This window comes from Drosophila yakuba, chromosome 3L (genome assembly GCF_016746365.2).
Source record: "Drosophila yakuba strain Tai18E2 chromosome 3L, Prin_Dyak_Tai18E2_2.1, whole genome shotgun sequence".
NCBI classification, from domain to species: domain Eukaryota; kingdom Metazoa; phylum Arthropoda; class Insecta; order Diptera; family Drosophilidae; genus Drosophila; species Drosophila yakuba.
Genome location: NC_052529.2, coordinates 16,870,155 through 16,895,955, shown reverse-complemented (window position 1 = coordinate 16,895,955; position 25,801 = coordinate 16,870,155). Strand labels below are relative to the sequence as shown.

Here is a 25,801-nt window from a genome sequence, read left to right as displayed (position 1 = left end):
CAACTTAATCGCCTACGAGGCCGCAATTTAACTGGAATTTCCTGCCCTCATCAGGATGAATTGTCGTGTTTTATTAAATTTCATCGCATTAGGGCGAGGCAGATGTTCGTATCCTTTTAGAATTTTTTCTTCATCCAGGGTGATAATTCTTATGACAGCAAGCTTTCAAAAATTAAGCCTTTCTTTTCGATTTTTGCATGGATTTTGATTTGTTTTCTTATGTTATGAAATAAATTTTAAAAAATGTAGTCTATTTTAATAATTAAGTAATTTTTAGTTTTCACTCTTTCACTCTTTAATGCAAAAGATAGGCCTTAAAATCGTGGCTGTGGACTGCAATGTTTGTGGGCGCCGACCAAAATGGATTTAAGCATTTTTAAGTGTTTTGCAGCCGTAAAATGTTTATTTAGCATTTAAAAAAGTATTTGCTGCGGGGCACGTTTATGGGACGTTAAAAAAAGGGCATCGTCAGAGGGGCAGGAGAAGGAGAAGGCATCTGCGGCCTTGTCAGAATCATGCCCCATGAGCCGCGGGAGCAAACAGACAAACAAAGTGCCTGAAATTTATTTAAAAACCCATTTAACAGGCCGCCCCAGTGGGGGACCTTCGAGGCAATGGCGATGCCCTAAGCCCACATCAAACAAAAAGCGGAAAAATCGGAGCTGGGGACGGAAACTGTCGCCAGGGGGCGCCACATCAAATGGTCAATTAAATTTCTGGGCATTTCATCAATGTCGCCATTGTCAGAATTTCTGGGAAACGCATTTTTTATTTATACGAACAATTTGTTATATTGTTGCGGCAGCTATTTTGTAGTACGGGGTATATGGGGATTACTTAAACGCTAATGATCTTGATGTTTCTTAAGTAGAATTCAGGCCCGTTTCTGGAATTTGAATATGTTTAAAGTAAATTTCATTTATCTTATTTCTGAATTTCGCATCTATATTTCTTTGCAAAATTATGGAACCTTAGGTGTTTACTTTGGGTGCTACAATATTCCACGCATTTAGCTAAGTTTGCTATTTGAATGTTTCCATTTCATTAAATAAACCCATTAAAATAACTAGCATTTGAATACTTAGATAATTACTACTTAGCGCAGTCTTGTGATGTCCTCCATGCCATTAACCCTCTGTAATAATAAGAAATACTTGAGCATTACTTATCTGGATTATTTGGCAGTATTGGCACTTAACGAAAACTCCCACTTAAAGCGATTGCGAATCTAATGCTAATGCAGCCAACGTCATTAGGGCGCGGTTTGATGGTATTCATTTGGAGCGTAGTCCTTGGTGGAAACAATTTGCGTGTCGAAACTGGGAAATCGTTGAATTCGCAGCCAGATGCCCTGCATCCCTTGTGGAAATTATTTTAATTTTTCACGCAACCGAAGAGCGGAAATTCCAATTAAAACGCATCAGCGCATTGAGATACTCCGCATTCGGCATCTGCATCTGCATCCGCATCCGCATCCGCATATGGCATCCGCATATCGCATCCGAATCCGAAAGAGAAACAGAATCAGAGTCAGGATCCGAATCCAAAGCCAAACAAGGATGGCGTTGAGCATTTTTTCTGACTGATTTTCCATTTATTTGCGTAAATTAAAAACAAAAAAAAAAAAGGAGCAGGAACGGGCGAAATCCTGGCACGCACTCACACATACGCGGAATGCAGGACTCGCGGCTCCAAAATAAATAAACTGAGATAAAGTGAGACGAAAGCGAAACGAAAATAATAATGTGCATATGTAAATAACACAGGCGTAGCCAACAACAACAAGGATGTCAACGTAATTGGACACGCGCGCTGGGGAAATGCGGAGAATGGGTAGAAATTGCGAGGTGGTTTTGGGGAAAATGTCCCTGATTGCCGCCCCGTCCATCAGAGCGTGTGTTTACTGTAAATAGACAAAGTGGCGGCCGCACAGGACACGGACTCGTAACCGTCTCGCTGGCTCGTTGGCTCGCTGGGTCCGAAATGACATCACAATTTCTTATTATGCTGCTGTCATATGTGTTTAATTTGTGCCGCCCAAATGAATTTCCGGTTTTGCTGAATTCAATTAAATTGAATTTCAATTAAATCGCCGCAGTTGAATGTGACATCAGTACTAGTCTTTCACATTGGCAGGGATATCCATATCTCTACCCATCTATCTATCTATCAAACTTTTCAAATGTCCTGTCGTACTGGCATTGTTTGCGCTGAGCCATAAACAACAAATTTCGTTGACTTTGGCATTTAAAATGTTATGCGCAATTAGGAGTGCAAGATGAATGTGTTGAATGGCTGCCGGCGCAGTAATTACAAACTCTGCACACGTGACGCACCACGCATAATGAAAATCCAAATGAAATGGCAATCTGCAATCTGCAAGCAGCAAGCAGCAAGCAGCAAAACAAGCGAAATTATTTTGCTGATTTACCAAAGACAAACATAATTGAATTACGGAAAGAGCGCACACGGACATGGTTATGAACACGGACACGTATCCGGACAAGGACTACGGTGCGGCTACGTAACATGCTCCTTAGTGTTTGTGTGCACTCAAACAATGCGCATTAAATTGCCAATTATTTGCTGTTTCTCCTGATCGCATTTATACGTTTTTATTGATCCACTTTGAGTGGTGCAAATGGGAATGCACAACTCCACTCCCACCCCATAGTACATTCAATCTACGAACCCATGGACGGCCATTCCCACTGCAGTACAAATTAGAATGGCCAGGATAATTGGCAGATGCGATTAATCCTGATTCGATTATAAATGCAAAAACGATGCAGTTCGGGAGGAGGGTAAATAAACAGGATGCTGAACAATCAGGTGCTCGGTGAATGGCTTAAGCATATTTAGGATACTGACTTTGGCCAGATTTGAAATTAGTTTCACATTCAAGATAAAGTGCCAGTCTCAATAAACGCTTAACTGCACTGCATTGCTTTCTTATAATAATAAAGCCGTACTTTATCCGCTTACATTGTTACAAAAAACATTGGATTTTTGTTTTGTTGCATTTCAACGAGCAACAATTTATTTTATTAGAGCTCAGCGTGGGCCAAAAATATCAACAATATAATATTATTTCCATGCCCAAACAAGTTTTTAATAAGTTTGTGATTTGTGGAGGGGAAAAAACTAATCTTCGATGCCAACGAATAAAAGCCATAAATTCAAGGGAAAAAATGGCGAAATGGCCGCAGGTCGGAATGAAATAAAAAACGGCCTGAACTCCCGATTTTCGATCCCCTCATCCCGCTGGCGCACTTGAGCGATGGCCGGCGGACATGATTTGGATTCGGATTTGGGCTCGGATACATACATATATAGTACAAACAACAGGAAATGGGAAAACGCAGGCAGTGCCAAATGGAAGTGGCAGGGTGGGCGTGGCGTGGCCAGGTGGGATGCACCATGATTCGATACATTTTTGTAATTGTTTTGCCCGGAAAATGCGGGTGAAGCGGCAACAGCAGTTGAATTGTTTGCCAGGGCAAACTGCAATCAAATCAAAAATGGGAGTAGAAAAAATAGAAATTTAATGTTTGTTTGCGTTTCAATTCAATGTTTGTTTGTCTGCCGCAAGGCAGTTGTTGCACACTTGTTGTGGTTGTGCTTGTCACACGTGCCGGGCATTGATTTAAGCGATTATTTTATTTGATTTCTAATTAAAAATCATACCAGACCATTTTTTTTTTTCGTTCATGCCCCCCATAAACGAGTATGGTTGGACTTGCACTTGCTTTTAATTAAATGCAAATAACAAATAGCACAGTGCATTGGCATAAATTATGCCAAAAAGGTACGACTGTTCACGAAAGGGTGTGTGTGAGTTTGAGTGTTTGAGTTGGCCATTATTTATGGGTGCAATCATTCACATGATATTCTGCGGTTTCCCCTGCATTTATCACCCAACAAACTTTTATAACACTCGCTTACCATTGGGTGTTGCGTTATGATTAATGCTTTCCGCCACGAAGGATTGCACTTATACGTATATACATATATCCACACATCCACATCCTGCTATCTGAAGGGCTAAAACTGCTATAAATTCGCTTTAATGTGCCACTTCAGTTGGGTTACAGTTCCCAATCAAGCGCTGGCTTATTGATGTCCTTCCAGACGAACTGGCATCAAACTGTAATTAAATTCTCACTTTGGCCAGGTTTCGCCAATCAATTTCTAAGGAAATCAGTTGCTTTAATTAAATTTCGATAACTGAGCAGTTTGCACGAGCATAAAACACGATTTAAGGCCGCGCGAAATGCCCACAATGCCAACATAGGGGTTAAAGGGGGGGTGCGAGCATAAACAGAAAACTCATTAAAATCATAAAATGCATTTATGACAGCCTTGTTTGCACTGCGGGGCAATAAAGTGGAGGCTGAGGCGTTGCTGAAAAGTGTCAAAATCAAAACCAAGGCGCCATCCAGTGTGTGGCTGTGGGGCTGTTTGTGTGTTTGCGCTCTCGCATGTGAGTGTGTATCCTGGCTGCATCCTGCTTCTGCCCCCTTATCCTGTGCCTCGTCCTTTGGCTTCTGCCACTGCCAGTGCCACTGCCAGTGCTTTTGCTTCTGCTTCTGCTTCTGCTGCCGTTGTCACACAATTATGCGTACAACAGTCCCGGGCGCTGTTGTTGTAATTATGTTGCCGGCTGTAAAACAAACTGCCAACAAGGACGACGAACAAGAGCCTCCAAGAAGACGAAGGAGCGCCTGCCGTTGCGCCAGGACAAAGACAACTGCGCTGGCGGGCAGGACCCAAACACGTGCACCGGAACAAAATATGCAGCACTTCCGCACAAAATGTTATAATTTAAATATATTTCCAATTATTTATGTTTCTAAAATGAAGAAACACTTCTCTTTTATGGTTAGTATGAATATGGTCCACGTATGTCTTATTACTCAAGTCCAACTGAACGATAGTTTTCCGCCGAGTGTTTTGGAATAGCAGACCGGATGTGCAGCCACTTCGATTAATCATGGCAATCCAGAATCTGCAGCGGAGTTGAAATATGAAAAGCTCGGCGGAAAATGCGACGGCACTTTAAGAGGGGCGCTGAGCATTTTGCAGCGACAGAGTCACTTCAATCAGGCTCATTCCGTGTCCTTCCTTCCAAGCCCTTCCTCCAATGCGTTTGACAACTCCAAAGTACGCACAAAGTGAGCAGAAAGAGGGTAGACAACGTGATATTTGCTTGGTCAGAAGAAGGAGCCACTTCCTTGCCCATTCAGGCTTATCTTTATCTCCGCCTTTGTGTACTTGGAGCTTCTTATTACCGAATAGTTGGGTGAATGCCTGGCTATCTGGCTGACCACGTTCTCGAGCTACTCCTACTGTTACTGCTACTGTTACTGCCCCTCGTAATCCTCGTGCCCCAGCGCCATTCATCTTGCGCTCAACAATTTTTCACTGCATAACTCAGGGCGCCACGTACGCGGAGGTCCTGTCTGCGCAGGACACCCCCTAGAAGTACCCCCAAAACTTTATCTGCAATCAGTGGCCTGCACAATTTCACACATGGCCACATGGTTCGATACGTTTGATTAATGCCCTCGCACTGAGTGCATCCTCTGACCTGAACCCATCGAACTTCTAAACAACTGCGAGGAGCGGTTGAGGAGGAGTTGACTTTTATTTGGTCCCGGCTTAGGGCTGACTTTGACGCTGAATCAACGGAATCAGAACGTGCGGGTCCCACACATTTTCATTTCCATTTCCATCTTCATTCGAATGCGAGTTGTTCTCGGCCCAAGCTCAACCCATTTCGATTTGCATTTTCCGTTGCCAGAGCGAGTGCGATTGCTATTGCTATTGGAATTGGGATTGGGATTGGGATTCCCCCATTTTCATTGCCGTTGCTGATGCTGATTCTGATGCTGATGCTGATGCCGATGCTGATTACCATTTCGCATTCATTCCTCATCATTTGCTCAGCATGTCAGTCAGTCAGTCATCCAGTTGGCTCGACTTGGCGGACTTGGCATTCCAGCTCTCCTATTTAGCTGATTGTCGTCTGGCGGAGGCAGAATCCTCCATTGCGTACCACTCGTAGTCAAGTCCTGGCTGCGTGTGCTCAGCATTTTTGTTGACATATTCATTGGCAAACTCAATAATGCCGGATTTAAATGGTCGATGGCGTGTAGGGCTCGCCGCCTGCATGTGCGTGTGCCAAATTGATTTTGGCCAAACATTTGCGGCGTTTGTCGCGGAAATTGAAAAGCGTCTTCCGGTGGGAACACCGCTCAAACTTCAACTCGAAGTTTCTTTTCCTTTTCAAACTCTCTCTCTCTCTCTCATTCTATATATTTTTTGCGATTTAAACGTGGCATGAGATGGCAAAAGTTGTGTAAATTATTTTGCCATTGCACTTGTCAGCTCAACTTCCTTTTGGTCCTTTGTGCATCTCTTTTGACACACTTTGACGTCAGTTGCCAGTGCGGAGCGGCTAATTTGCAAGGAGCCAGCGTTTCCGCCAAACAGCTTCGCAAAATTGATGAATAACAAGCTGCGGCACTGGAAAAACAGTATTAGTGCATTGAAACAACAGTTTTGCGGCAAAGTTTCTCAAGAAGTTCATCGTAGCAACAATAATATACCCAGAAGTTAAGTGGAAAGTGAAGCGCTACTAACTTATGCATATATTCCTAAAACAAGGAACTCCTTCATCATCTGCCATCATAATTTAATGGATTTTGGACTCTGTCAAAGGGCATCTTCCCGTCGACTTTGGCTTATTTCCGGTTTTCTGATTAATGAAAAGTGCAATTTGAAGTCCCTTCCTTTCGCAGCGCACTTGAAGTACAAAGAGACTCAAAGCAAAGTAGAAGACGATTGGAATGAGTGGTGTTGGCTATAGTGATGGTTACACTGATGCGAATGGGGCAAACTCATCATCATCATCATCATCATCGGCATCGGCATCGCATCGACATCTCATCTGGGTTCAGCTCATCTCAGCACATCTCATCTCAGTGGAACGCCAGCATCCTTGGCCACAAGCCACTTTAGAATCCCATCGATTTTTCCGGCTTGGCTCTTAGCCGCGCTCGCTTTTGAGTCTTTCGGGTGTTTGCCGTTGTTGGCCGCTTTATGCATTTCGTAGCCACTTTGATGACATTACCGGGAGCGATGGCCAAAGCTATCACCCCAATCCCAACCCCAACCTCAACCCCATCCAAAGGCCAGTCTTTCCGCTCCGTCATGGCTTAATGGCATTACGCCCAAGACCCCACATTTTTTGTATGCTGTACGCTCGCCTCGCCCTCGCACTCGCCCTCTCAACTCCATCAATTTCAGCAGCTTTTTACAATAAATTAAATCAATCGATCAAGCCCCGGCAAAAACTGTGCCAATCAATTAGTTTCCACACACAAGCGAGCCATAGCACCACATAGCTGGGCAGCGTAGCAATAATTTTAATGAAATACAAATATAAATGAAGCGGCCAACGAACAATGACAGCTTCCGCAGTTGAACGACCCCCGATATGGTCATCAATCGAGAAACTTTTCACAGCGAATTTGCTGGAAATTATTTCGAGCACTTGCCCGATTAGAGACGCCATGTTTCCAGCTGTTTATCTAAGCCATTTTGCGGCAACGACATCGCCTTTGGCCATGTGCCGGGAATCTCAAGTAGTTTGGATAACCTACCCTGCCCCAAGTGGGCAAATGCAAAACAATCCAATAACAAAGGAGAATTCAAGGAACCAAAGTGGACCCATCATTTCGGGTCTGCAAGCACCGACATTCAGATGCTCTTCAAATTTCTATCTTTCTGTTTCTATTGTAAGAAAATTTAAGTTTTATCAAAGAACTTCTGAAATTGGGGTTTTAGTTTTAATGAAAGCTTGATATATAATATAATACATAATATATATTTTTCCAACTTGTTTGGAAAGCGGTAAAAAAAAGTCGGATTACGCAAAGCCTAAGACAAAGTATAAATACTCCTGAAATGTGAGTCGGAATCTTATCGAGTGGCAAAAAAATGAGAGAAGCGACAAAACGAATGACAAATTTTAATGTCAATAGCCGCAGACGTGCAAAAAAGGACGAGGCGGTGGCAGGACATGGATTTCGTAGGATCGGAGCGCCAGGACCTGGGCCATTTGCTCTTTATCTGCCGCCGCTTTTCATGTTCATTTTAATTTGTCCAAATGTCCTTGCAGCGAGCACAAACGATTTGTTTTCGCCTTCGCCGCTATTGGGACGACATTCGTTCGGTTTTCGGCCCCTTCCGGGTTTATTTGTATTAATGAAATAGACGTTTTGGGGTCATGCTAAAGTGATTTTTCAACGTCTGCCACAAGCAGGGGCAGAAGCAGTTGGCTGGAGGGGTGGAGTTCAGGAGGTGGGTGCACTGCCCACCCCCTTTGGCACACATCCTTGTCCCGGTCCCCAGCTCCCTTTTGCTTATCTCCGTTGTAGACCATTGTTGATGTTGTTGCTCCTCGGAGCTCGTTCCGCTTCTTTCCGTGTTTATTTTGCCTTTGCCTTTGTCTTGGTGCCGTAACCCGGAGTCCTGCTTCCTTTCCCTTCCCTTCCCTTCCTTTCCATTTTTTTTTTTGCATCGGTCGAGGGAGCGAGCGAAAATGTCGTAGCTTTTCAGCAACACTCGCAGCAAAGTGAAACTAATGGCAGTTAGTTTTGTTAAGTCGATAAAACTGTCAGTGATATGGCAGATTGTGTGGCAGCAGCCGCAAGCTCGCTCTGCCTTCATTTTCTATTCTTTTCTCCACTTTTTTTTGCCACTCCCAACCTTTTGCCATCGCTGCCTTTGTCACCTAACCCATTTCATGTTTTTGATCCTGGCAGGCGAAAAAAAAAAGGATTCGGCAACCAGATACATTTTAGCTGGGTTAAAAAGTTAAATGAAGTTGCCGCAGGCATTAAATTTCCGTCGCCGCGAACACCAAACCGAAATTTACACCAGCTCATGGAGCAAAGGAACACTCATACTCATACTCATACTCATAAAGTATGCAAAACTTATGCACCATCCCACCACCAGCGCCCTTTTTGGGGGCGTGGCTGTTGGACAAGTAAGTGGTATTTTATGTTCATTTGCCGCGACTCGCTCTTCCTCAATGCCAAAATGGCATTGTGTTTTATGTTTTCGCCTATGCGAGAATGCACATGACGGCGATGTTGGTGTGGGTGTGGAAAGTGGCAAGATGGCAAAGTGGCAAGATGGCATTGGGTGGGTTAGGAAATGGCTGACTTATTTCGGCGACAACCCGACCAAAATGGCGCACATTTTTGCGCCCGCTGCCCTGTGCATCCTTTCCATGCTTTCCATCCTTTCGCAGGAGCATGGTAAATGACTTCGCTGCCATGTCTTCATCATCGTCGGGCTTTCAGCTTATTACTTTGGTGCGATAACGTCCGTGCATTCCCGTTTGCATAGGGGATTCTCGCAGTGCCGGGGATTCCCCCATGCAACTTCGCGTGTGTATGTATATGTGTATAGGTGTATAGGTGTCCGTGTGTGCGTGGTTAGGTGGCCAGGTGGCCAGGAATTAATTATCGCGTATTGCTGGTGGCTCACGTATCCTAAATCAAAGCGTTTAACGTCGCTAATCCTCTTAATGCACGACCCCGTCGGGGAAGCACTCCAATTTGAGACGAGCCAAATGGTGATCCAAAGTGCACTGTTAACAAAAAAGGTGCACTCTTGAAGCAGATCCTAAATTATACATATATGCAAAATGCAAGAATTGTTAGAGAAACTTTGGAATATTTAGCTATTTGCTTCCATTTTTAAAAGAACTTGATTGAAAACTTTGAAAATACAAACAAACCACAGTTGTTTCTATCAATGCAATTTGTGTTTAATCATTTCTTAGTACCAGAACTGTAATATACTACTATATTTTTGCAGTGTCTCTAGTTTCCCACGCAGTTGGTCTGAAGTATTAAGCAAATTAAAATGAAAATCCCTGGCCAGGCGAAACCGCAGCAAAAAAGCGAAAAATATATACACACATTGGTATATTATACAGCCAAGTTGCAGAAGAGCCAAGTCAACGAGACTTTTAAAATCTCCACGGGAACAAGGGGTCCGATATGCGGGTCGCAGCTTGGTTGTGGTCCAAAAGGACGACACGATGGCCAGGTCAGTTCGCTGTGATTGGCAGGAGTCATCAGGCAAGTTAATTGCCCACGATTTAGCCAAGCGGCGAAAGGAATTCGCAGGACTTACCCAAATGGCAACGGTCGTGAGTGGGGTCGTGACACGCGGTGCTCCTGACGTGCAATTAATGCCGGTTCCAGATGACCAAGTCTGCAGCATCAGCACCCCAGTTTCAGCCACGAAAAATGTTTAAATTTAAGGGGTTTAAAGAAAGCGTGGGAAATTCATAGTCGTTTTTAAAGCAATTGCAATGCTTTGGCAGAAATAATGATAAAATGGTACGGCCATTTATAACTTAAATTAAATTCGAAGTAAGCAAACAGTTTCTTAGCAACAGAAGAACCTTATAAAATAAAAAACTTTTGCAAAAAAAGGGAAGTTAGCATACAAAAATTGGTTGAGTTTTCCTCCAAGAATTGATTTCTTTTTACATAGAATAGCTCACTTGCTCTGCCTGTACTTACTTTTCATTTTAAATTTCTGGCCACATAGTCAAGTCGGTGCCCCGTCGATTGTTGTCGTGCTGAACTTAATCCCAAGAGTGGAGCCCATCAATCGGATTGAAGTCCACCTACATCATCTCCTGTCCCCATTCCCCCACTCCGGCTGCCAGACCCACATTGATGTAGGTGAACTGGGAGCTGAGAGCCGAGAGCCGGGGGTTCTGGTCAGGACAGGAGCTGACCCTCGTTCGCCGCTGCTAAATCTCGGTCATTTGTGACGCTATTACGGGGCGGACTTCGTCGGTTGCGCCCCCAAATGAGCTTTTCCTCCTGCCATCACTGGGAAAAATGTATTTGGACTGCAATTCTGTAGCCAAGCTCTTACTTGCTATCTCCAGTTTTGACAGACTAATATTCTGGGCCCAGAAAACCCTCATAATTTATGTTGTCTAGAAAAACGAATAAAAAGAAAGCAGTCTTATAACTTTATGTCTGTGAATTAATGTAAAATTAAAACAATAAGCCTGGAAATGTAAGTTCAAGCTGTTTAATTTAATACACACGAGACAGCATAAGGAGTTTTAAAGGACCTAGGAACCTGATGGGTTTTCTCAGTGTTCGCCCATAACTATTTGTATATCGTTGCGAGCCAGCGACCATTATCCTCTATGGGTGCGTATTAACTTTTGCTTCCTGTCAACATTGAAAATTATACGGTAGGCGGCCACACACGATGCCACCTACAACCAAGACCAGTCTGTGAACCAAAGAACTCAGCCCAAGGAACCATCCCATGCCATGGCGATTGCCATTCCCATTCACATTTTCGTTCTCAATCTCGGATCCCTTGCAATTTTTGTACGCTTTGGCTTTTCTCGCATTCATTACGTGAGCTGGGTGGCTGATGGCGGCATTGAATGGCCAGGAGGCGAGGGGGCGTGGCACCGCCCCATGTGCCATTAGCCCAGCATGAGCTCCCCGTCTGTGGTGGCACTTCCCCGACTCGAAGCCAAGGAGCATTTCATTTAGCCCTCGTTGTTTTTTGTTGCTGTGGTTTCGGGCCAAATAAATCAAGAATTTTTTACAAATTTGTTGTCATCATGTTGACATTTCCGACGTCTTTATCGACTTGTGGACGGTGTGACAGGAGTGGTAGAAGTGGACGGTCAAAAGGCCCCGTTTGTAGCACGATTTCCATGCAAAATACATAAAGCGTGTCTGGTTCTGGATCTGGGGATGTTGTGCTATGTGCGAGGTACTATGTACTGGCTAATGGGAAATGTCTGTGAATGCAGACGAAAAAAAGCGTACAATTTTCCAGCAGATATTCCCGAAACTTGGCTTAGTTCGAAATTGGTTCGCCGGCGAGCACTTGAATATATTATGAGACGTGCTCCTGAGAAGTTCGCAAATTATGTCAATTACGGTGGGGGACAACATTTTCGCAGCGAAAATGCAGAAAACGCTAAACTACAAAACGAAATTATCGACTAACAAATGCGACTGGCAGCGGGGAAAAATGAGGGAACGCAATCTAGGAGCGAAAAACGGAGAAAACGAAGGACAAAGTACCAGCGCCATCCGCTTGACGTTTGTAACTTTCATAAGAAATTCAACACTTCCGCTGAAAGAGAACTGCAACAGTTTCCCGGCGTGGCGCAAATTAAAAGCAAAAAATAAAAGCGGGAACTAAAATCCAAGAATCAAGCGGAAGAAGGGGAGGAGCCAAGAAAGGAGCGGCAAAGGAGCTGCCGTAAATAAAGAATTACGTCTTATGTGTGCTCTTGTGTGCGTATCTATTTGCATTCGCCATAAAACTCGGCGCCATCGAGCGGCAAACGGCAAACGGCAAACGGCGCGGCATGAACACAGGGGCATCATGAACGTCGGCCAAATGACTTCCGTTTCCGCCGCTTAAGATGGCGCGTGCATCACATCCCTACACAACCTTACACTCACACACACACACACACACATTCCGGAGGCGGAGATACCCGCATCATCATCATTTGTTTGCCCGCTCGACTGACTGCCTGCTGTGTCCACTGCTGACATGTCGGCTGGCATGCTGAAAAATTGCATCGAGTATAATGTAAATCGTGTCATTTGTCAATGGCAGATGGTCGCTTTTCCTGCGGACAACAACTCCGATCCGGGAAGCGAAACCGCCTAATGACAATTGCCGAGCTCACGGAGTTTCTCTACTGAGAAAAACAAAGTAATTTACCACAAGCCATGAATCGGCAGGGTATTTAGTAGTGCACCCACGAATAAACTAGTATTCCCTTTGTAGAGACTGTGTATTTTTTGCTCTGTACAAAAAACAGCAAATGACTTGTAAACGTGCGAAAATAAAAGATTTGTGTGCGTTAGGTTGGACGTGTATTGACAGATCGTAATCCTGATCAAGAATATATATATGTACTTTATAGAATCGGACAATACTTTCCCTACCAGTTACATACATTTCAACAAGACAGTTTCACTTTACGAGTAACGTTTATGTTTATGAAAAGACGAACGCGACGTAATCACTTATCAAAGCAATGTTTTGTGCACCTCAAATGCAAATAATGGACTATTTTAATGGTTCGCATAAATAGTTTTCTTTGGATGGCACAGACTCATTCATTTATCATTCTAAGATAAAAGGAATACTTTAATTAGGAGAAACAAACATACATGCTTACACTTTCCACTGGATTATAAATCAGCACGGAGTTTTCCTTTAAATAAACTCTGTTTTATGCCGGAGCTCTTTGCTCTGGACAGCCCATACGCCGCGTACATCGCGTTTAATGACTCTTGGCTAAAATAGTTTGCGAACAGTTGCTCCGCGCTGGCACATTAACGTGGCCAAGGCGCAAATAATTCAATAAAGCAACTTTCGGCGAGATTAATTAAATATTTCTGTCTAATTTGACGCAATTTATGCAATGCCACAGGGAGCGAACTAAAGTGGGGTGCAGAAATGAGCAAAGTTTGCCGGCCAAACTTGCTTAGCTATCTGCTGAAACTTTTATTAATTACAAAGGATACACATCAACATTAGTCCAAGTGAGCTGCGGAAGTGGCTTCACATTTGTGAATTGAACATGGGGCGCTTCGAGTTACTTAGCTTCCTTTACTGACTGCCTTTTTCCGTTCGTCCTTTTTTGCCTTTCCTGCAGCTGCCTCTGCCTTGGTGCCTTTGAATGACTGAAAGCTGGCGAGGATTAGCCACAAGGACAGCGGTAAGTGACCGTCGAGTCTGGCAAATTATGCAACTTAATGCGCTCGTATGCCAATGTACATAATGCATAATTAATTTGGCCCAACATGCACAACCTGTTGAGCCGCAAAAGCACTCACCTTGGCGTCCTTCACTCCATCTCAACCTCCACCTCCACCTCCGACTGTACATCCAGCTCCTCATCCCTCCCCGAATCCCGTTGCCATTCCAACTGAGCCGCTGCCTCATTGAAAAGTGGCATAACGAGCTCTTGTGCCCCGGCTTAAAAGCGCTTACAAATTGCTACATGAAAATGTCTGCCCAGGGGCGGGTGGGAAAACGGGGAAAAGCGAGGAAAATGGAAAACGTAAGGGCAGCGCAAATGAAGCTGTGAAAGAGGGGCACCGGCGGGGGCTTTCATCAACACTTCAGGACTATTGCAAAGGGCAAGTTGAAAACTGAAACTGCAACTGAAGCGCTTTTCCACACACACACCCGCTGGAAAACACGGCGTAGAGTGAAAAAAACCTCCGGCTTTTTAATGAGTCAAGTGGCCAACACGTGAAACACTCACAGTGTGCACTGAGAACATTCATTATTAATGAAGATTTATATTAACTAGGGATCTAAATTGGAAATAAAAAACAAATAATATTTAATGTTGCCAAAGTGGTAGCTAATTAGTAATTGTTTTAAAAAATACTTGAGATTTAATAATAGTCAAAAGACTTTAACATAACGAAACACGTTTCTAAGCTCCATTCCAAAAGCACTTGTTAATTATAATTGAAAGATAGCTTAGGTGCGAACATTTCTTTGCAGTGCACACATATCTGTGTGTAATGACGCACATTTTGGCTGACTTTTGTGCGAATGCAGTTGAACGAAATAAACCGTTTTGCCTTTGAGCCGAATTGAGTTTCATTTGAGTTGGCCCGCTGATTCGCTCACTCGTTTTCGGGCGTCATGCCAACGCCGTTTGAGTTTTTGCCTGGCTTTTATAATTGCATGTCGACTCTTAATGAGCTGGGCGCCATGCAATTTGTACTTTCGCTGAGCAAACAGCGAAAAGCGAACAGGAGGAGGCCAAAAGCAAAGGATTTCCCATTTTCCTGCCACTTGAAGTTGGGTTCTGCGGATGGGGTTTGCTTGTTTCGGAGTTGCCGGCGAAAACTCGGTGAAAAATAGAGCGCAGAAAGTTGGGCTCTTGTTCAAATGGATTTCGGTCGTAAGCGAAATAAAACCGCAAAACTCAAAATGAAATGAGTAAATTGCGGTTGAAGTTGCCAAAAGCTTTAGCACTCCTGCCTTTTTTTGGAATGTGTGGTTTTTGTGTTTTGCTTGGCCACATCTGCGGCACTCTGCACCGAAATAGCCTTAAAGTTTTTGCAGCTTTAAAATGCAGAAAGATAGGGCAATTTAAATATCAAACATGCTTTTTGGCCTGGATTGCATGAATATATGAATATATGGGATATCCAAAGCAAACATATTCTGCTTATCAAGGCACATTGCAAACGCTTTTTATTTGATCTACTATCTGATGCTTAGATTTTGAAAATATGAAAATTTATATCTTTAAAACACTCCTGTCCCGAAAAAATTCTATTTATTTTCTGTGCATACTCAGTTTGCCTGGCAACGTCGATTCACCGGCGAAACCTGTGGAAGTGCCTTTCATCGCAGCCGGCAACCATAAAGATTTCACCGATAATAGGATACACAAAACGAATGTGAATTTTTCAGTTCTTAATGCCAAAACGAAGTCAGAGGCTAAACATAAGAGTCGAAGACCATAAACAATCCTGACAGGACGTGAATGGGAGAAGGAGGCTCCTCCTCCTCCTGCTGGGTAAAAAGCATGCGAGGGGTGAATAGCTTTAAAGCTGATGCATAATATATTGCGTATACGCCCCATTATGCCCTCCGACGAACACAGACCGACACACCGGCACATGGGGCAGACGAACATGAACGGCAGACTTCTAAACCATATATCGTATGTATAATTGAAAACAAATTTTACTGCATGTAATTGAGTGTGTTTGTTTGCGGGCCAGTGCCTATATACTCGTATGCAGCTCGAAGTGTTTGTGTGTGTGTGTGTGTGTGGGCGGGAGTGTCTTGATATCGATAACAAATGCCACAAATTGAATTTAAATCATATTACATACAAACAAGCAGCACAGACACAAAACAGGCCGGCTTTCGACTGGGGCTTTGCCTTTGCCTTTGGCTGGGGATAGGGATTGTGATTGGGATTGGGATAGGGATAGGGCTCTTGGCCGCGCCATCGCCATGCTCGCTTGTTTTATTTATGGCTGCAACAGCAACGATAACAAGTGCAACTGCAACAGCTACACAGAGAAAAAACAGCTGAAATAGCGAAGTTATTAATAAGATTCAGTTAGGCAAAGCTACTCGTAAATCAAAATATTTGTCAGTAGAAATAATGTTATAATTGGCAAGACTATCACTTGATAAATTCGTATTTAAATAAGCAGATCTGCATTTCAATTTCATAGTGTTATCCACTTTATAGAACACAAAATCTGTTCACGGGAATTTCAGTTCAAAATCCGCAATTTAAATTGTGGTTTTCTCCGTGTACCACAGCCGAAGTCTGAGCAACGCCTTTGCTTTTGCTTTGAGCCACATTTGAATTCGGGTTTCGAGATTTTCATTTTATGCATTCAGTGCACACGCCCAGCCGAAACAAGGCAGCCAATCTCCTCGAATATCCTTCGAAGGACTCCGCCTTCGCCTCTGACTCCGATTCCGACTCGCCGTCCTCTTAATTGCCAGCTCTGCATTGGGATGCCATAAATTTATGCATTGCATTCTGGCAGCAGCAATACGTATTGCACCGCCACCGCCACCGCCACTGCCACTGCCATAGAAATTGGCTCAGAATCTGACAATGGCACCCAAAGCGAGTCCTTCCGGAGGACATCGTCCAGACGGCCTCCGTCTCCGGCCGTAAATAAATGTTTGATAAGCAGTCAATATGATTTGATGGGGGAAAAGCAATTAAAGTCGATCGCTTAAAACGAAATTTAAATGCTGTCAAAATAAGAAAGTCCCCCGATAGAATACATAGATATTTACCCAACAATTTGCTCAGACAAACAGTCTTTGCATCTCAGGGGCATCTTTGCCAGAAATCGAACTGTGAACTGCAAACTGTGAAGCTCGCAAAAATCCATGTGATGTGCAAATAAACGGCCACTAAGTTATGGGCTCAAGTCAATTCCGACACTCGATGTCGAGGTGTCCATGCGAGCTGGCACGACCCAATATCTGGGAGCCGAATGGAGTTGGACTTAGTCCTTAGTCCTTTTGCTTAGAGGAACGTGTTTTCGCCTGGCTGGGGAACGTGACGCACGTGCGTGCAAAAATGCAAAGGACCAAAACTCTGTGAGGTGCACTTCGTATTGACGTTAACATTTTGCTCGGCACTTGTAACGTGGTGCAGTGCAAAATACGTACGAAGCTGAAAAATGAAACGCAAAACTGAAAGGAGTAAATACCAGGCGCAAACTACAACTGCACAGGGAGAAAAGTTGGGATCGAATAGTGATAGAATTAGAAGAAATTATTTATAAACTCTTGAAGTTACGAAAAATTCGGAGTATGAAGAAGATATTAAAGAACAATTGGAATAAATAACTATAAAGAAAACTACTATTGTTGCATATTTTCCCTTGCGCAACTTACCGACTTACATTCCATAAACCAATCCACATGCCACTGCCTTATTATTTTGACGCCGAAAACACCCTTAATTATAGATACTATAATCACTTATTAAACGACCGACAAAACACGCACAATACCTGTTATTACTGCGATCAACTAAACTGGCAATCGGGAACCGGAATGGCCACGTATTTTCTCTCGGTTCGAGCAGGACAAATAAGCAGATTGCCACGGCAATCGCAGGCAATGAAGCGTGTCCTGCAAGGACCCACACCTTTCGGTTCAGGCAACAGCTCACTCCCAACCTGGCCGGAAACTACTCCCTGCACCACGTGCACCCTGCACCCGTACATCATGTCCGGGGCATTGTTGCTGCTCCTGCACGCGCCGCACGATTTTGCAAATAAATACAAATAACTTTGATTTTGTGCCCCTTCGGAGGGGCGGGACATGCCCCCCAGGCCACCAGTCCCCCGGCCCCCCAGACAGCCCAATCGCAGTCGAAATCCCTGTCCCAATCCCCGAGCGTGTGACGTTCAACAGAAGCATTCAAATTAAACTTTATTTGCCCTCCCCGTGCCTTTGGGCGTCTCTGGGCTTTCTGCTTAAAATTGCAGATTGCAGGCTTGATCACATTGCTTGCAAATGAACGTTGGCACGGGAGGAGCAGGAGTAGCGAAAGGAGCAGGTCCTGGAACCAGGACCTCCAGCAGCAGTAGCAGTAGCAGCAGCAGGAGCAGTCAGACAAACACATGAAACGTGCTGTGCATGCAATAAAGGAGATTTTTTGTGGGATTTCCTGCACTGATACCAGCCAACGGCACAATATGCTCCATAAATTGCCTTTGGCCTCTGACTCAATACTCGTTTATATGTATACCTTCACATGGATATTTCAGGAGCCACCCCAGACAATAGTTTATACTTGTCTATGATTTAGTTTTGGCGCTCTAAAGGGGATGCAGCTGGAAAGGACACCCTTTCTTTCTATACCCTAACCCAGCTGACCAAAATAATAATAAGCATGCGCAGAGCAATTATGCGAAACTACTTCTAATTGCATTTGGCGGCGCTGAATTTAAGAACTTTTGCAGGAGTTACAAACTACAAGCCACTTGCGTTTTACAGCTTTTTCTAGGACTCACATTAGAGAGACACAGATTCGACCTGTTTATACTTAATAAAAAAAAGGATTTCCTTGTCTGATATATAGCTTGAATTAATTTACTTTAAACAAAAGTTAGTTGTGCAAACTCATGATGAAAGTTCAGCAAAAGTATTTTTATTTCATACGAGCTTTTTCGGTTTTTGTACAAGCACCTATGTAACAGTGTAAATCCGTCAAGGATACAAATAAATTTGTATCAGAAAATTCAAACGAAATTTAATTTAAGTATTTTACAATTAGGGAAAACACTCTTCCTCGAAATACCGTAAGTAACCAACTCCAGATGGATCCTTTGTTTAGTTTTCCAGGGTAACGGAAGCAATAAAGCGACTCCTCCGCTTGGTTAGGTTATTATTATTGTTTGTTGTTTCGTTTTGGTGTTCCCTTTTGTTTGTAATGTGAAAATAATCCTCGTGAAAGTTTTGTTGTGCGGGAAAATCAAAGTATTAGCAACTCGTTGCCTTGCTCCTTCTGGCTGAGACTCAGGATTCAGACTCAGGCTTCGGCAACTTCCGTTGGGCGCCGTCATGGCCACGTGAGCCCAGAAATAGAAAACATGGCCAACACGGCAGGAGCAGCAGGGCTCCACAGTGCAGCTAAAAAAGTTAATATTGTTTTTTAGTTATTTTTTTAAGTGCTCAATAACGTTCTACTTAGGTATTGCATTGAAAACATGCTGTTTGAGTGCTTAGATTGGGATGTAAATGTTGTGGTAGTTGTAAAATTAATTCCTTGAAGATCCTAATTATTTTAACTAATTTCGAGTGCTATTTTTGTGGCCCAGCCTGTGAGCCGTGGGTGTCCTGAACGTGAACGTGAACTTTTCACGTGCGCAATTTGTGTTCGTATTTAGTTTTCCTCTTTCTGCGTTCGCCAGAATGTGTGCTGTTTTATTCATATATAGTACATTATTCGCCCCGACCTTCTGCACTGGGCGCTGGGTGCTGGGTTCTGGGAAGGAACTACCCTTGTCCTAGCCGAACTCAACTCAAATTATATTTTTATGAGTGGGGCCAAGTTACGGCACTTAATGATGTTGCTTAGCAAATTGAAGCAACTAAACACAAACATAATTGAAACAATTTTCTCATTATAATGACGATGACGATGATGGTGATGGCGAAGGCGATGGCGAATAGTGGGTAGAAACTCGGGCAGTTTTCCAGGTTCCTTTGAAGGAAATGGAAAAAGGGAAAGGCGGCGAAGGCGGTGGAGCAGGTGCCGTTGACGCAAATTGTTTGGCTGCGATCCTGTCAAGGAGCTCCAGGTAAACAAAGAGCGCGCGCCCAATGTCAACTAAATATGCGTCGTTCGGTGTGAGGAAGATGAAGTGGGCGCCAGGAAGTCCTGGCAAAAGTTAAGCGCTCAAATAAAATAAAGGAAAATGGCAAAAAGTTAGATAGTGCGGGGCGGGCAGGCGGCTGCTAGGGTACAGGTACTCAGCCTATCGCAGGAAGTGCAGCCAGCGCCGGAAGTTGTAACAAGTTAATGGCAGTTTTTCAAGAAGCCAACGACTGTCAGGTGCACTGCGATCCGAGGATGCAGGGCCAACTGGGACAACTGGGCGCAGTGGGACAACTGAAGCAGCAGCATTTAGCCGGAGGAACAGGAACTCCAGATGCAGGACTAAGTGCATTCAAGTTGGCACTCAAGTGCCGCCAAAGTGCCAGTCGACGTGGCCTAATAAAGTTGTTTAGCCGGGTCTTGGCGGAATTAAGTGGCTGCCTTCTGGCCTCCTGTCCTCCAGATGCTGTCGCCCTGGGAACTCAAGCCCACTCGCGACTCCTTCAGCCCCTTCTGCTCCTTCCCGTTTACACACACACTTATTTTAATACTCTGCGCCTTTGTGCTCGTCATTCCATTGTATTTGTTTGGCATTGTGTGCCCGGGCCATTAGCAGCTCAATTTACAAAACGTCGACTCGACTCCTTTAAGCGCCGTCTATCTGCCGCAAAGCTATCGGCCCAAAACAATATTTGGCATTGCGGGCGTTCCTTCCCGCATTGTTTTTGCAGCCCCATCCTCTCTTGGCTAAAAGCACTGGGCGACAAGTGGACGCCTAATGGACCGGCGGCCAACTGCAATTCGATACGGATGCCCCACTGCGGATGCGAACTTTTCTTTCTGGGGATGCGTGGAGTTGATGGAGTGGGTGAAGGGTGCACGGAAAGAAACAAATACAGCTGACTTACAGAAAACAAATTCTTTGCACAGAATGTAATTAATAAACACTTAAGCAAACTGTGTTAAGATGTAGGTTTCAGTCACAGGAAATTGAAGCCAAGCAATTCAGTTAACACTACGCGCTTAACAGCCCGCTTTTACAGAGAACTGTAGGCCACACGATCGGAGATCTGGCCACGCCGGCCGCTGACATCTGTCACATTGCGTCCGGCAACGCTGTGTTAGTACTTCCTGTCGTTTTTTCACAATCAGGCTGACAAATTAAAAGGACGTGCGTGAAGAATAGGTGAATTCGACAAACAGCTTGCACAGATCCTGAAGAAATCCTACTTTCTCCTACAAAAAACAATGGCCAAGACCAATAGTTTAGCCAAGTTGCTTTTATCCGGAATCAAAGAACACGTGTGGAAAAGCTTTGCAGGTGAGCAAGATTTTTTTGCAAACTCACCGTAGTTAGCATATAGAGTATATACATAACATTAGCACCCTAAGTAATCCTAGAACACTAATCTGCAGAACTGCGGACTTTACAAAATATTTTATAAGTAAGTCTGAGAATGATATAAAAACTTTAAAAGAGATCCGTCATAAATATGTACAAAGAGGTAGCTACAGAAATATAGCCAAAGAATTGCAGCTATGTACATTCCTAATAAACTCAGATGAAAGAGATTTATGTGGTAGCCATGGTTAATTAGCGCAAAAGCACCGACAACATTATCTTATAAGGTCAAATTAATCATTTCTTTCCAGTGCAAAGGGCCCACGACTTTGATACATTGGCAAACAAGATGGGCATAAAAACAAAATCAAATTGCTTGCAAATAGCTAAATAAAAGGATGGCCCATCCCAGGACGAGGCTTCGGCTTATTACTCCCCAAGTTGCCAGCCTGCTCGAAGCCAAACATTTCAGCCAGGATATTGCCGACGAGCAAGGAACAAGTTTGCGCTTTGCAAATTAATAACAACAGCGATGAGTTTTCTTGTGTGCCCCGTGAGTCCTTGTTGTTGTTTTTGTTGGTTTTCATCCTTCATCCAGATAGGACAATGTGAGTATGTGTGTGTGAGCGGTAAGTAGGACTAATGCCTGCAGGTTGACGTACGTGCTGTGGCATTTTTATTAGGCATCTCCTTTTTTACGAGCCCCGCGCCGAAGCCCTTTTAATGTCGAAGGCGGCGCCAGACTCCACTGGATGTGAAAGCCAAGAGGGGGAACGTTTCATGGCCCATAAAAGCAACAGTCCCCCGAAAACCCCGTTCCCAGAAATTTTGCACCCTTCCAACTCGATACCATACCATCGCCATCCTCCGGAAGAGTGAGTGTTACTTTTTGTTTAATTTAATTAGTCACGGCAAAGCCCACACCCCGAATATCATTGTTATTAGTACGGGCATTTTATTGGTCGCATACCGTAGAGGAATAATAACAATTACGCTTAAATGAGGTCTGGCTCCGATAAATACCCCGTATCCAGATGGGTGCTCTTTAAAGTGAGCAAAATAAAATACAATAATAAAGTACTTCACTGTAAGTAGGATATATTTTTGTGATGCATTAAGCTACTTTTATTCGAATACAAATCAATACGTTTTATATAAAATTGTACCTCTTCTGATCTTAATTTATTCTTGAGCTTGTATTGTTTTTTAGAAAGTCCAGCATACCCGAAGTGCTACCGCTTACAGCACGTGTTTGTGTGAGGGGAGAGTATAAAAATGTCGCTCAATTAAAGTGTAGACACTTAAAATTCAACACTTAATTTCGTGCGTAACATTAATGCCGAGCACATAATTAAATTATGTTAATTACGCCCAACAAAGTCTATTAACAACACACTGCAGGAACGAGATAGACAGTTGAGCTGCCTGATGGAAGGAGACGGACGCAGAAGCTAAATCCCTTTTGGGCCAAAAAGGCCAAACATCAAATAACTTTCAATCAATTCCAATTAGGCCAGCTCCCTTTTGGCATAAAAATTGGATCCAGAACGGAACGACAATTTAATTTCAAGTTTAATGGCAAACAGCAAAAGAAATAACCACAAAACGCGGGGTGAGCCGGTGGCTTTCGAACAGTTTGATGTTGTTATCTCGAAAGCAACCCGTTTCTGCCGTTCAGCCATTCGGGCCACCGCAGGAAGGGATATTGTAATAACAGCTGCCCGACACGAAGGACTATCTGATCCTTGGAAATGCGCAAGGAGAAGCCGCAGGAGCTGGAGGAGACGAAGGAGACGCCCAGGAAAATGGCAAGGAAAAGGCGAAGGAAACGGCCACGCAGCAATGCATTTTGCAGTTAGCAACAATGGGCCAGCGGTCAAAGCCACAATAAAAGCGTGGCGTGGCGTGGCGTGGCATCGCTGGATGGAACCGAAACTGAAATGAAAACCACAAAACACGCCAAACCCGGGGTCCTGGAGTCCTGGAAGCCCAGAAAGGCACGGATGGGAACTGAAAGGAAAGGAACGGAAGCGGGCGAATGTCCCACGGACATACAGCTGTCCGTCCGGACGAGTTTGAAGACGTGGCAGTATGCTAGAGCAAACCAAGTTCATTTTCAGTGCAAAAATTTAATCAAGAAGTGCAGTGCAGGGCGAGCCAAAGTGTCAGCGGTGGCATTTCCCACTTTCCACCGCCGCATCCTTCCCCCTGCAATCTATTGTCCCCCCTTGGCCGTCCGCCCCTTCAAATGTCCTGGCGTCCAGCCCCTTGCGTGTAATACGAGATTCGTTCAACATTTACAATGATTTTGTGATTCTTCCGACACTTTATGGCCCAAGCCACGCTGACAGGCTCCCCACTAAACTTGAACACCCGCACTCTATATCCTTTTCTATCCTTTTATGCTATATACATACACAAGTATATGCATTTGTATGTGTATGTGTATGTATACACATCGCATTGCTGGGTGTGTTTGACTATAATAGAGTGAAAGACTTTAAGCAAGCATCGCTATCGTCATCGCCATCTCCATCGCCATCACATCGCCATCTCGGTATTAAGTTGCAAGCGAAAAAGTTCACTTGTAATGCAGACGAGCAACGAAAATGGAAAATTGGAGCGCAGCTGACAATGCTCCCATTTACCCCCTTTCCCGATTTCCCCATTTCCGTCCCCACTATTTTTCAGCAGAGTGTCAGTCGATATCCTGCGATATCCTGCGAGCAGCTTGGTCAGGTTCCCACAGGCGGGCCAGGATGAAAAAGCTTGCGCCGCGAAGCGAAGCGAAAATAAATAAATATTTGGTTAATTCGATTTTTAGCTATGATTGTCCAAACGCAATTCTTGTTGATATTCAATATTCAAGGGTTGCGACTGGGCATCGCGGCTCGAAATAAGAATACAACTCGGCAACCAAATCACCACTAAAGTGAACTTTTTATCGAAACGAAATTGGTTCATGCGATACTGGGCAGCAAGAACCAAAGTGAGCATTGAAAGTTAAACGTTTTATTAAAATTTGCAATTCTTGTTTATTGTGCAAGAATGTGACGAATAAATTGAAGAGGAAATTCAAAGCTTGCTATTTACATATTAATCATATTAAGTTACATAAACGAGTTATTTGTCTTTAAATATTTCTGACACATTTTATGAACAAAATGAAAATCGTACTGCTGTCTTAAAATGCTGAAGTGTATTGCAGACAGCTGCTCTCTGACGTTTACAGAATATTAAATTGCATAATTAAATTTAAATGTGAATTCTGGAAATTCATTTTAGATTTTAGTTTAAAAGCACTTTTAAATAGTTATTATCGGAACACGCCCTAGGAGATTAAATTTCATTGAAATTTACATCTCAATTACTATCAATGTCAGTTTTCTAAAAAATCATTTAAATATGTATTAATAAAGTGGTTGCATAATTTCTAAAGGGATATAGATATCAAAACGATTAAAGATATTAAATTTCACAAATTCCTGACCAGCTAAAAAGTGTAAAGGAGACTGGCACGTATTAGTCTATTTCCAATTCAATAAATACACAAAATTTCTATCACGAAATTTAAAACCAATCTGCTAACTTGAAAAAACAAATCGGAAACGAATAAATGCCTACTCAGTTTGATGTTTTAATTAAATGGCGGCGCGGTATAAAGATAAAAACTTTAATAACATTTTTGGTTGGTATTAAGCAACTTTTCTAACCAAGCCACTTGTTAAAGTTAAAAGTAATATATTTTATGGGGGGAAACAAGTCGAGAATTTACATCAGGAAAACTTGCGTTATGAATTGGGGAGCCTGAGCATGGAAAACGTATTTTGTAACAAATATTTGCCAAGCATCTTTTGACAAATTATGACTTGGCTCCCCGTGCCCCTCCGTCACCCCCTCCCACTTGTTTTTCTCGTCCTGCTGCTCCTGATTCTGTTCATGTTCCTGTTGGTCTTTGTTTTTTGCCAGCAAACTATGGCTCAAAGTTGCCATGACAGCGTTGCCACATTATACAACAAGTGCTCGAAATAATAAAGTTAACAGCACTTTAATAGTTACCGCCCGCCACTCCCACGCCGCCCACAAGGGGGCGTAACGAATCAGGGGGCGGGGGTGTGGCAAACGGCAACCAAACGAGGCAACTTCAGCAGCGGCAGAGGCAGCGGCATCGGCATCGGCAACATGTTGCCGGGCAACGGGCATAAATGAGGGGCTTATCCTATCGAGCAGCACAACTTGAGCAATAAAATTGCTTTTATATACGAGAGTCTGTGCCGTGGATGAGCGGGGAAAATAGCCTGAAATATTCCTGGCATGCTCAGATATACAACCATTATGGGCGGGACAGCAGATAAATTTTCCACTTTGATTTCTCTGCTTAATAAAAATCAAATTTAAATGCGGCTGACAACGCACCGAGAAGTCGTCAATTCTTCGCAGCTCCATGTGTGGAGGGAACACGGTAAAAAAAAATAGCTAAAATCTGCATAAAAATATATAAACAA

General features: G+C 43.6%; 1 long non-coding RNA gene across 1 annotated transcript; it reads left to right on the top strand.

Moving 5' to 3' along the window:
- The first annotated feature begins 245 nt into the window (after positions 1 to 245).
- Positions 246 to 24,374, top strand: LOC120321444. Its single transcript, XR_005561050.1, has 3 exons — positions 246 to 13,825; positions 14,000 to 21,275; positions 21,608 to 24,374. It is a non-coding gene; the product is annotated as an uncharacterized LOC120321444 (long non-coding RNA).
- Positions 24,375 to 25,801: the final 1,427 nt, after the last annotated feature.